At 33.0% G+C, this 10,925-nt stretch overlaps 1 long non-coding RNA gene across 1 annotated transcript; it reads right to left on the reverse strand.

The window, feature by feature from the left end:
- Positions 1-5,223: 5,223 nt before the first annotated feature.
- LOC103009271 (uncharacterized) lies at positions 5,224-10,287 on the reverse strand. Its single transcript, XR_449938.2, has 3 exons — positions 10,200-10,287; positions 8,430-8,506; positions 5,224-5,930 (listed from the first exon to the last, which is right to left on the reverse strand). It is a non-coding gene; the product is annotated as an uncharacterized LOC103009271 (long non-coding RNA).
- Between the last annotated feature and the right edge of the window lie 638 nt (positions 10,288-10,925).

Consider the following 10,925-nt stretch of genomic DNA (forward strand, 5'->3'; position numbering starts at 1 on the left):
AGAGTGTGCCTGCCAAGAAATAGGAGATTTTGAAAATATTTTAAGTCAGATAATATTTTCTCACAAATATGGGAAATAAAACCCTTGGTTTATAATACGTTGTCTAGAATGGTAAAGGAAAAATAGAACCAAATGAAAAAGTGGCCTTTAAGAAAATCAAAACAACACCAAAGCAGCCTTTAAGAAGCACTGGATTCATCTTTCTACTTTGTCATAGATTTCTTTAATCAGATGAATGTAACAAGTTGATTAGGCTTTACAAGCTTTAAGAAAAGTCAGAACCACTTACACTGAAAAACAGGACTCAGGATGTAAATTATTCACAGTTCATTAGACTAAGACAAGCATTTCTCAAACATTTCTCTATGCTTGAGAAAAGCGACATATTGAACTCTATTTTACTGTGAGGCTCAAAATGGCAATTAACAGTCTTAAGCTGCATATAAAACCCAATATGAACCACATTGACAAGAAAATTGTGTGGGAATCAAATTATGTTATCTTTGGTTTGAAGAACTAAGAAATAATTGCCAATAAGTATTCATGTATAGGACCAATTTTTTTGAAACAAGTTATTTTAATTACTACTAGTGTCAGGAGTACGTGAGGGTGATTTTATTAGATTTAATGTGTTTAGTGGAGCTGCCTGACTGTAGCTGCTATTCTTGACAAGACCTTAGAATTTATTTCATACTTGCCTTGTTCATTGCAGACCTACACTGAAATAAAACTATAAGTTAATTTCTCATTTTTGCAGTACTCTTAAAAACTTCTGCTAAAAAAATTAAGCTGAATGATGAATTGTATAGTATTATTTTTAAAAGCTGCAGAACTTATACTGATACCAGAAAGAAACAGATAAATGGATTTAAAAGCTCCTCCCTGTATTTGTATTAGATAATGCCTGTTTGTGTTAGGTCACTTGATGAAGCGTTTCCCTGTTGTTCTGTCCATATTCTCTGCTTTGATTATTTGAAACTTATGATCCTTTAATCACACTTCTCCCCCTCAAAGGCCCTACTCCCTACTTCCCAAACAAATGATTAAAAAAATGTTTCTAAGAAAAATGAAATAAAAACAAAGTGTACATCAAGCTACTGAAAGCAAGCAAAGCAAACTGGAAACTCTCTTTCACCATATGCTGTGAGGAAGAAGTTCTCTGAAAAATCTCCCGGGAAGACACCATCATTCTTTGTGGTGGGCAGACTGAAAATTCAGTATATCTGAGGTTGACATATGTGGACTTCCTTTCACCCCATCTAAAAGTTAACTGCTTTCTCACTCAGGGCTATTTTCTCTTTTCAGTCCTTGTAAATTTTCTTCACTCTGAACACCTAAAGGCTTGGCAAACATATATCTAGATTAACATATTTATTTGCAGCTGTGAATAGAAAAAAAATCAGAGGAGAATATATCTGAATGTTTATATTAATATCACGTGATATAAATTAACACTTTGCAAGGCTTCCATTGACTATTAATTGGCAGTTATTCTACAATGAAAGAGCTTTTGGATGGCCTGGCGAAAAAGAATCTGAAATAGAAGTGAACTTCAGTTATAAAAATAAATCTCTAGAAAGAAGAGGAGAGAAAGAAGAGGAATGTTCCAATCTTACCTTCATCATAATCTTATTAGCATTTCTAGTGAGTAGTTCAAGTATCAGTCTATAGTCTTCTGACTCTGTCTCATAAATATGTCAAGAGCAAAGTATAGTTATTTTAATAGTCTGTGTTGGTGAACCATCATGGATTTAATTAAGAGACAACTAGTGTATGAAATATGACACAAAAGCACAAGACTTAATGGAGAAATGTTTTACTGCAGATTTAAATCAGGGCCACAGACTTAATGATGATCCAGGCTCAGAAATCCTACTTAAATTTAATTAATGCAGACTAGTGCAGACCTGTTCATATAGGAGAAAAAAACACAGACATAAAAAACCATTAGTGATTTAAGATTCTCAGAGTACAGTGCCTTATTTATAAGGTTATGTGAGCATGGATTATTAATAGCTTATTCTTTTGGATTTTATTATATGAGATATTTAGAATGTAAGCTGTATAAAAGTCTTTTAAAATATTATTTCGAGTCTCTTCATGTTCTATAACAAAACGTCACCTCCTTTGCTTCTTAGCAAAAACAGCAAAAGCACAGAATGCAACGTTAGCCATTTTGATCAGATAATGACTGATCAAATGTGATCTAATTCTATGTTTGCTCAAAAGGAGCATAGGTATTATTTCTCTAGCTTAACCTCATATGGACATGAACGGAGGATGGACAAAATAGTACATGATCTTCATATTTTATTAAGTATTCCCTGTTTTATTCATTAGAACTACTGAGCTGGAAAATCTGGATCTGTTCTATCTATAACTTTACTGTTGATATTATCAAAGAGAGAAACCATCACCAAGAACTTTATAAATATATTGAAAAATATAATCCTTATCACTTTTAAGAATTTGAACTTACCGCTTTTAAGAATTTATGAGGTAGGGCTTCCCTGGTGGCGCAGTGGTTGAGAGCCTGCCTGTCAATGCAGGGGACGCGGGTTCGAGCCCTGGTCTGGGAGGATCCCACATGCCGCGGAGCAACTAAGCCCGTGAGCCACAACTACTGAGCCTGCGCATCTGGAGCCTGTGCTCCGCAACGGGAGAGGCCGCGACAGTGAGAGGCCTGCGCACCGCGATGAAGAGTGGCCCCCGCTCGCCGCAACTGGAGAAAGCCCTCGCACAGAAACGAAGACCCAACACAGCCATAAATAAATAAATAAATAAAATTTATTAAAAAAAAAAAAAAAAAAAAGAATTTATGAGGTAAAGACATAACATTTACTTCTTCTTAACAGACTTACACTAAGCCATACTCAGGATCATTTGTCTCAGTTAAGTCAGGTTCATATCTTCTGTTCTGTTTTTACTTTTTAATTATTCTCAAACTTGTCTTGTTGTTAAGGATATCTTAAGAACAACTTTAAGGGACTCAATGAAAATGATTATAAATTTCATCTAGAGTCTTCATAGTCTGCAGCATCCGGTTTTGGAAATTAGTGCATGTTCACGTTGTCTCAATATTTTCTTAATGTGTCCTTTGTCAATGACCATTTTTTGAAGGGTCTGTACAATTCTCAGTGAATCAATTATTTCTTTCTTAATTCAGAACACTGACGATTAAGAGTATTCATTTATTTCATGCCCTTGTTTATTCATTAGTGATATATATTTTACCTTTTGCTAATTTCATCATTTCCTTTGCTATATCTGGGGAAAAAAAGTCTCATTCACTTTAATTAATTTTTATACAATTAATCCATTCTGCTTTATGTCTTTGCTGATTTTATTTGTGCACTGTAGTTGAGACAACCTATGCTTAGTTGAGTGTCTTCATTTACTTCCAGTATAGGTTTTTCTTTTCTGGCACACTATTTTTTGTGGTAAAAGAATGGGTCATTCCTTCTTTTCTTTTCATTTTTAAAAATCTATTCTTGTTGGCATATGCTTCTAGAATGGGTTTTACAATTTTCACATAGGGACATTCTGTTTTATTTTTAAAAATGAAAAGATGGTCTAATGGGACTTCATAAATAATATCTACATTCAAACCTTTAGCATTCATTTGCTTGTTCTTGAGCTGTTCTAAGATTCAAATGTCACTAGATATGTCAAGTTTTTGCTGTTGATTTGAGCAGCTTTTTGAGATTTTGATTAGAATAACCTTTAAGAGGTTTGTTGTTTTAAAAGGCAGTTAAACAAAATAATCATAATTTTTATTAACCTTTTATTACTTAAAAAAATAGTCATTGCAGTGGGACTTTAATAACTTGCAAGATTTTAGTAACACTCACCTTCCTGGCATGAAACTACCAGAAATTAAGTGTTCTGCATCATCAATATCTAATCAAAGCTATAAAGTGACACAAGTGAGTTTGGATGAATATTTTTAAGTGATCTAAACATTTATAAGGCAACTATCAAATGGTTGCAATTCAGATTTTTTTTAAAAAGTATGAAAGGAGTTTTATTATATGTTTTAAAACGCATTGATCAAAAGTACAGTAAGTCTACTTTAATATAACCCTGTTGTAGAAAACAGTCAAGCCGTGGGTTTCTAATATGTTTGTATGAGATCTATTTTTCATCTGTCACCTGCATAAATTATGTAAAATTTCACTGTATTGTTATTTCATTTATTCATTTTTCTTTCTGCATGTATCATTAAAACTAATTAGAAGTCATTTAAAATGACTGAATTTCATTCCATATGAAAATGTTTGATTAAATCTATGTCAGTACAACTTTTTTTTATAGTATACAAATAATGCTTAATAGGTTGAGTTTACATATGAATACCAAGGATTATAAGACTCTCTTCCTTACATGGAGAAGAATTCTGTTTCCCACAACATAGTAGATTAAAACCTGCATACTACAAAACACTCATGCTAGATAAAATATAAGACATCCTTCTAAATAAATATATGACATTATAAGAAATTATGAAATCATTTGTGGCCAGCAACAAACTGGGAGAATAAATTCCTAGAGCTAAGCCAGCACTGAAGCCACTGAATAGCCACTGGTTCTGCAGTCCCTGACAGTCATAGTCTTGAGATTCAGTGTTGATTCTCAAACCAGCAGTACTGGCATCTCCTGAGTGCTTATTGGAGGTGCAGAATCTTGGGCTCCACCTGCTTATTGAGAATCTATCTTGTAAGATACTCAAGTGATTTATGTACCTACTAAATTTGAGAACTTAGGTTTGAGAAGTCTAAATTGGTTTTAATTCTGTAAGTAATTAATTAGATGGCAAAAAAAAAAACCCATTGGGCTTTCCCAGAGTTGGGGGTCATATCAGAGACCTTTCCTACCAATAAAGGCAGGACTCAGAAAAGGATAAACTGGAGTCATGGAAGAGCATTTCTCCTCAGAGGTAGACATCAAAAGAGCTTATTGCTCTCAGCTCTGGTTTAGAGTGGAAAAGGGAAAAAAGCATCTCCATGAGAAATGATAGCCTTCAGTAGGCCCATATATGGTTTAAAAGCTTGAGTCCTTTCCAATTTTGCAACTTAAATTAGAATAATCACAGTTGAGAATTTTTATTAAAGACAACAAAGGTTGGTAGTGCTTCAAGTTATCTGGAAAAAGTAAACAGAAATAATTTGTTTAAAGTAAACAAAGAGTTAATTAAAACTATAAATACATTGCAAGAGACTATCAAAATGACCAAGTAAACATGAGGGGAAAAACATTAAATGCAACTTCTAAAAATAGAAAATGTCATCATTAAAAACTCAAAGGAAGGATTAAAGAACAGATTGGACACTGTGAAAGTAAATTAGTGAACTAAAAGATAGATATCAAGAAGTTACACAAAGTTGTCACCAGAGATACATCAGATGGGTAAGGTGAAGCCACGCATAAGAGACATGAAGGAAAGGAAGAGGCGTCAGATTTCCAGAAGGAGGTAATAGAGCTAATGGGGGAGTGACGTAACCAGAAAAATATGGAGTTGATGAAGCATAGCAATTCTTTTTTTTTTTTAATTTATTTTATTTATTTATTTATGGCTGCATTGGGTCTTCATTGCTGCACGTGGGCTTTCTCTAGTTGTGGTGAGCAGGGGCTACTTTTCGTTGTGGTGTGCAGGGTTCTCATTGCAGTGGCTTCTCTTGTTGCAGAGCACAGACTCTAGGTGCCTGGGCTTCAGGAGTTGTGGCACGTGGGCTCAGTAGTTGTAGCTCACGGACTCTGGAGCACAGGCTCAGTAGCTGTGGCTCGCAGGCTTAGTTGCTCTGTGGCATGTGGGATCCTCCTGGACCAGGGCTCATACCCGTGTCCCCTGCATTGGCAGGCAGATTCTTAACCACTGTGCCACCAGGGAAGTCCAAGCATAGCAATTTTTAAATTTAGGAAGCAAAGAAATCCTAGACATCAACAATAAAAGGAATATACATTAGAGTCAAAATATAGATTAACAAAGAGAATATAAGCAGAGAAAAAACAAATTACATAAAAAGGAATAATAATAATAATATAGTTTGTAGAAATAAAAGTAGGAAACAGCAGAATATCTTCAAAGTACTAAGAGAATAAAACATTCAACTTACATTGGTATAATCACAGTGAAATACAGACATTTTCAGTTAATTTTCTCATCTTAACCAAAATCTTGCCACTAAAGAAATTACAATGCCCTTCAATAAGAAGAAAAATGATCTCAGAAAGGTCAGAGTTACAGAAAGACAAGTAGACTAAATAAACAATAGACATGTGGGTATATATAAATAAAAATTGAGTATACAAATAGTAAAAAACAAAATCTAATTGGGGGGTTAAACACACACACACACACAAACACAGATACACACACACACAAATATAGGCAAAAGGCAGAAATAAACAATAATAAAAGGAAAAGGGTGCATAGTAGAGTTGCAACTGAAAATATTAAGACTGTTGTATTTAACAAATAACTTTATGAAACAAAATAAAAGAATTTCTAGAAAGATACAATTTGCTGAAACTGACTCAAGGGGTAATTTAAAAATCTGTTTACTCATGTAACCATGAAAAAGAGTGCTGAATTGGACATTTGAATTTAAAAATAAATAGCAGGTCCCAGAGAATTTACATACGAGTTTTGCCAAGCATTAAAAGAATATATATTTTCAATTATATATAAATCATTTTTATAGAAAATAGGAAGGCAGTACCTTCTAACTCATTCTGTAAGGTTAGCATACATTTCTATATTTTTGGTGGAACTATACATTAAAGGAATACAAATAATGTGATGTTATACTTTGTTCATGGAAACATTTTGCAATCTAGAACCCAGCAACTTCCACTTGCTAGTTACATTGCATGAGAAACTTTTACAAATGTTTGTCAGGAAACATATCTGAAATAGCATGGTATGTTTATAACAACAAAACAAAAAACAAAGAAAAAATGTGTAGCACACATGGTATATTTTACCACAGAGAAAATGAATGAGCCTCAGCCTCAAACCCCTTGAGTCTGGGGTTTTCATAGTATTCCCAAAGTAGCACTTGACATTTTCCTCAGACAAAAATAAATTTAGAACTCCTGCACCAGGTATCAACCTGATGTATTCCATCTTTTTTACAGAGACCTTAAAAGCTACCTCATGACATGTTAGAAGCTAGAGTTTGGTGTCACACCAATCCCCTATTTGGAATCCTGGCTCTACCACTTGCTGGCTATGTAATCTTGGTCAACTTTAAAACTTTTCTTGCCTCAGTATTTTTCTCTCCAAGGTGAAAAAATAACAGCACCTGCTTTACGGATCAATGGCCATCAATAGATTATAGGAACTACTTTAATTATAGTGATAGTTTCAACATATGCAGCTTTCTAGATTTCAAGGAGTATGCATACATATTATCTTATTTCAGCTGCACAAGAAACATCAATATGCTTATATTTTCCTGTTTATGACTTCTGTTTGGACCATCATTTTGCTTATCAGTTATTTCAAGGATTATATTTGCCTAATATAATTATGATCATTTGTACCATGTATTGGATGATTACTATGTGCCAGGTACTGAGATAAGCACTTTACTTTTTTAATGTCATCTACTTTCTTTATCCCCTTTAATTCTCACCATAACTCAGGGCCAGTCCTGACAACAGAGGATCAGTTGTACTTGGTAAAGCACTTTCAAAGATGATGAAATCAGGAAATTATGTTGAATCTTCCACCAGAAGTGGGAGAGCCATCTTTTTGGACTATCATAAGATCCTAAGGAATTAATAGTTCTGTCCAGCAAAGAGGACATAAGAAGCATTTTATAATTTTTTAAAATGAACAAATAATAAACATAATAAATAATTTAACTTCCTGGTAATCAAGTTAAAACATTAAATAAAATTATTTGTCACCTTCAGAGTGACCAAATTTTTTAAAGTAATAAAATCTGATGTTAATAAGGGTACTTAGATATTTTCAAACACTACTTAGGGCATATAAATTGTAAAACATTTTAGATGGAAATCTTGCAAAAAAACTTGAGTATATTTATATTTTGAGCTAGCAAGTTTATTTCTAGAAATGTATGCTAAGGGAACAGTAAAAAAAAGTGTGCAAAGATCTAAATATGAGAATTTTATCCAACATTGTTTATAATATGAAACCATTGAAAATAGCCTAAAAGTCCAAAAATACGCAAATGGTTAGACATATAATATATACATTCATTTCAACACTATGTGTCTATTTAAAGTTCAGTTTTAATGAAAATTAATAGTACAAAAATTATTAATGATTTAAGTTCAAAAAGAGGTTACAAAATGAAATATACATTATAATACTTTTTGTAAATATGTATAATTATAAGATTGAAAGGAAGTATACAACTATGTCATCTATTGCAGAATAACAAGAAAAATTGACTTACCTATTACTTTTCTAAAATGTTCAGTTTTCAAAATTAAGCATATACGATCTTTGGGATAAGAATTAAAATCACAAAAGCTAGAAAAAAGATTGGATAGAGGTAAGCCAAGTTATTTTAAGGAAGGCCAAAGTCCTCTCAAATGAATTGTTACAACAGTCAATGAAAATAGTTATACATTGAAATAAGTCAGGAGACCATTCATAGGGCAAAGATCCAAACTACTGTATCCCTCTTCAGGATTTCATTGGGAAACAAAAAAGGACACTGTTTAGAATCAGCGTGCAAATTCAGAACACAAACAAATGGGGTGCTTGAGTTATAGAAATTATGGCCACTCCCATGTAAGATAATATTTTCAAATTACAGTAAATTATTTGTTCCAAACCACAACACAGTTTAGCTTTGCAAAACTACATTAGATCCTCACCGTGAATCAAGCATTCTGCTCACTACTGAAAACCCAGTGAGGTCCCTGCTTTCAAGAAGCTCCTTGTTATAGTAGGCATGAGTTCAATGTATCTAAAAGTGTGGCCCAGTGGCAACTTCATCAGAATCACCTGGGGGTGGTGATTCTTAAAAATGCAACGTCTAACTCCAGAGATTTGCTGTTTGAGACAGGAACCTACATTCATAAGAATTTCTCTAGAAGCTTCATATGCATACGTACTAACATCTGAAAGCTGCTAGCTTGGAAGAAAAACTGGGAGCTTTTCAAATCAAACAGATCCAAATTTGAATCTTGACTACTTCTTTGTACACTGCTTTTTAAAAATAATATAATTTAGATTCTGCCACCAACACCAGACTAAAGCTATACAATGATAATTATTGCTCTATCTTAGCTATTATATTTCTTGCTTTGATTTTCTTGACTATCCTCTCCTTGGAATTCTCTTTTCTTTTGACCTCTGAGACCAAATACTGTTCATGGTTCTTCTCTTGTCTCTCTGATCATACGTTCTTGGTCTTTGTTATTTATTAACTAACTTACTGTGGGTAAATTAATTAACTCACGAATCTCAGTATCTTCATTTATCAAACAAACAAAACGACACCACCAACAAAAAAATTGTCTCACAGAGTTGTTGAAGATGAAATTAGAAAATGTATGACAAAAGCTGGGACTCAATAAATATTAACACTTGTAATTAAAGGAGCCATAACAGAGATAACACAAGACACTATTGGAACCCTTGGGGGAACTGGGAGTAAAATGATAAGAAGGTCAGATCCAAGGTCTCCTGAATATGTCACCCTTTGGTTGAGTCTTGATGAATAAGTAAAAGTCAGGCAAAAGAAAGATTTCTATAAAACAATTTGGATTAATATTTTAACTAAATTGACCAACAAATTTTATCAAATAATTGGTTGATTTGTAGAAACAATTAGTTGACCCAGTTAAATCATTTAACTGATTTATTATTCCATATTTTTTTCTCTTGATTTAAATTTGTTTTCTTTTGATTTAAATTTTCAGCTTTAGATTCATAGACTCACTTTCCTGTGAAAAGAAAATGATATGAACTGTAATATTACATTTAACCGAATATAAAAATAGCTGTTTTAAACAACTGAATACATTAAATTGGTGTAGATGGAAAATAGTGGAAATTGCTTTACAAAGAACATTTTATCTCAAACCACTATCAGCTACTGGGAGCATTCTTGCACTGCATTGTAAATAACAATCATACAAAGAATTGCAATAAAATGTTTATATGGTGTTTTATACTCCTTTCTACATATAGTAGAACAAAATATTTCTATTACCTTTGAAAATTCTGGAGAAATAGTTTCTTCACTTTATTTTCATGTACAGCTGTACGTAGTGATCTCCTGATGACCTATTAGCTTCTATCCATGGTTTAGTCTTACCACTTGGCAACTGCAGGCTAAGGGTCACTTTCCTGTTACTATTTGGGACTATTTAGGATACTTGAGATGTGTTTAGAAGCACAAAGTACTTCAAATGAAGTTTAGCTTGTGTTGGTTATACAACAAATCTGGACAATTGTGGAAATCCTACTGTTAAAATCATAGCCTAACATGAATTTTGTATCATGCATTAATTTTTAAAATTTATTTTATTGAAGTATAGTTGATTTACAATGTTGTGTTAATTTCTACTGTACAGCAAAGTGATTCAGTTATATATATATATATATATATATATACATTCTTTTTCATATTCTTTTCCATTATGGTTTATCACAGGATATTGAATATAGTTCCTTGTGCTATACAGTAGGACCTTGTTGTTTATCCATTCTATATAAAATAGTTTGCATCTGCTAATCCCAAACTCCCAATCCACCCTTCCCCCATGCCCCTCCCCCCTGGCAACCTGTTCGCTCAACTGAGATGTATCAAAATAACTCATTTCAGGTAAGGGGTGATCTAGCAGCTTAATTACTTTAACTTTATGCTTTAATATACATGGAAGACAAACTGAAAGATAAAGCTTTGTGTCATTTTAATTTTCCAAATAATCTATAA

Source organism: Balaenoptera acutorostrata, chromosome 1 (genome assembly GCF_949987535.1).
Source record: "Balaenoptera acutorostrata chromosome 1, mBalAcu1.1, whole genome shotgun sequence".
NCBI lineage: Eukaryota > Metazoa > Chordata > Mammalia > Artiodactyla > Balaenopteridae > Balaenoptera > Balaenoptera acutorostrata.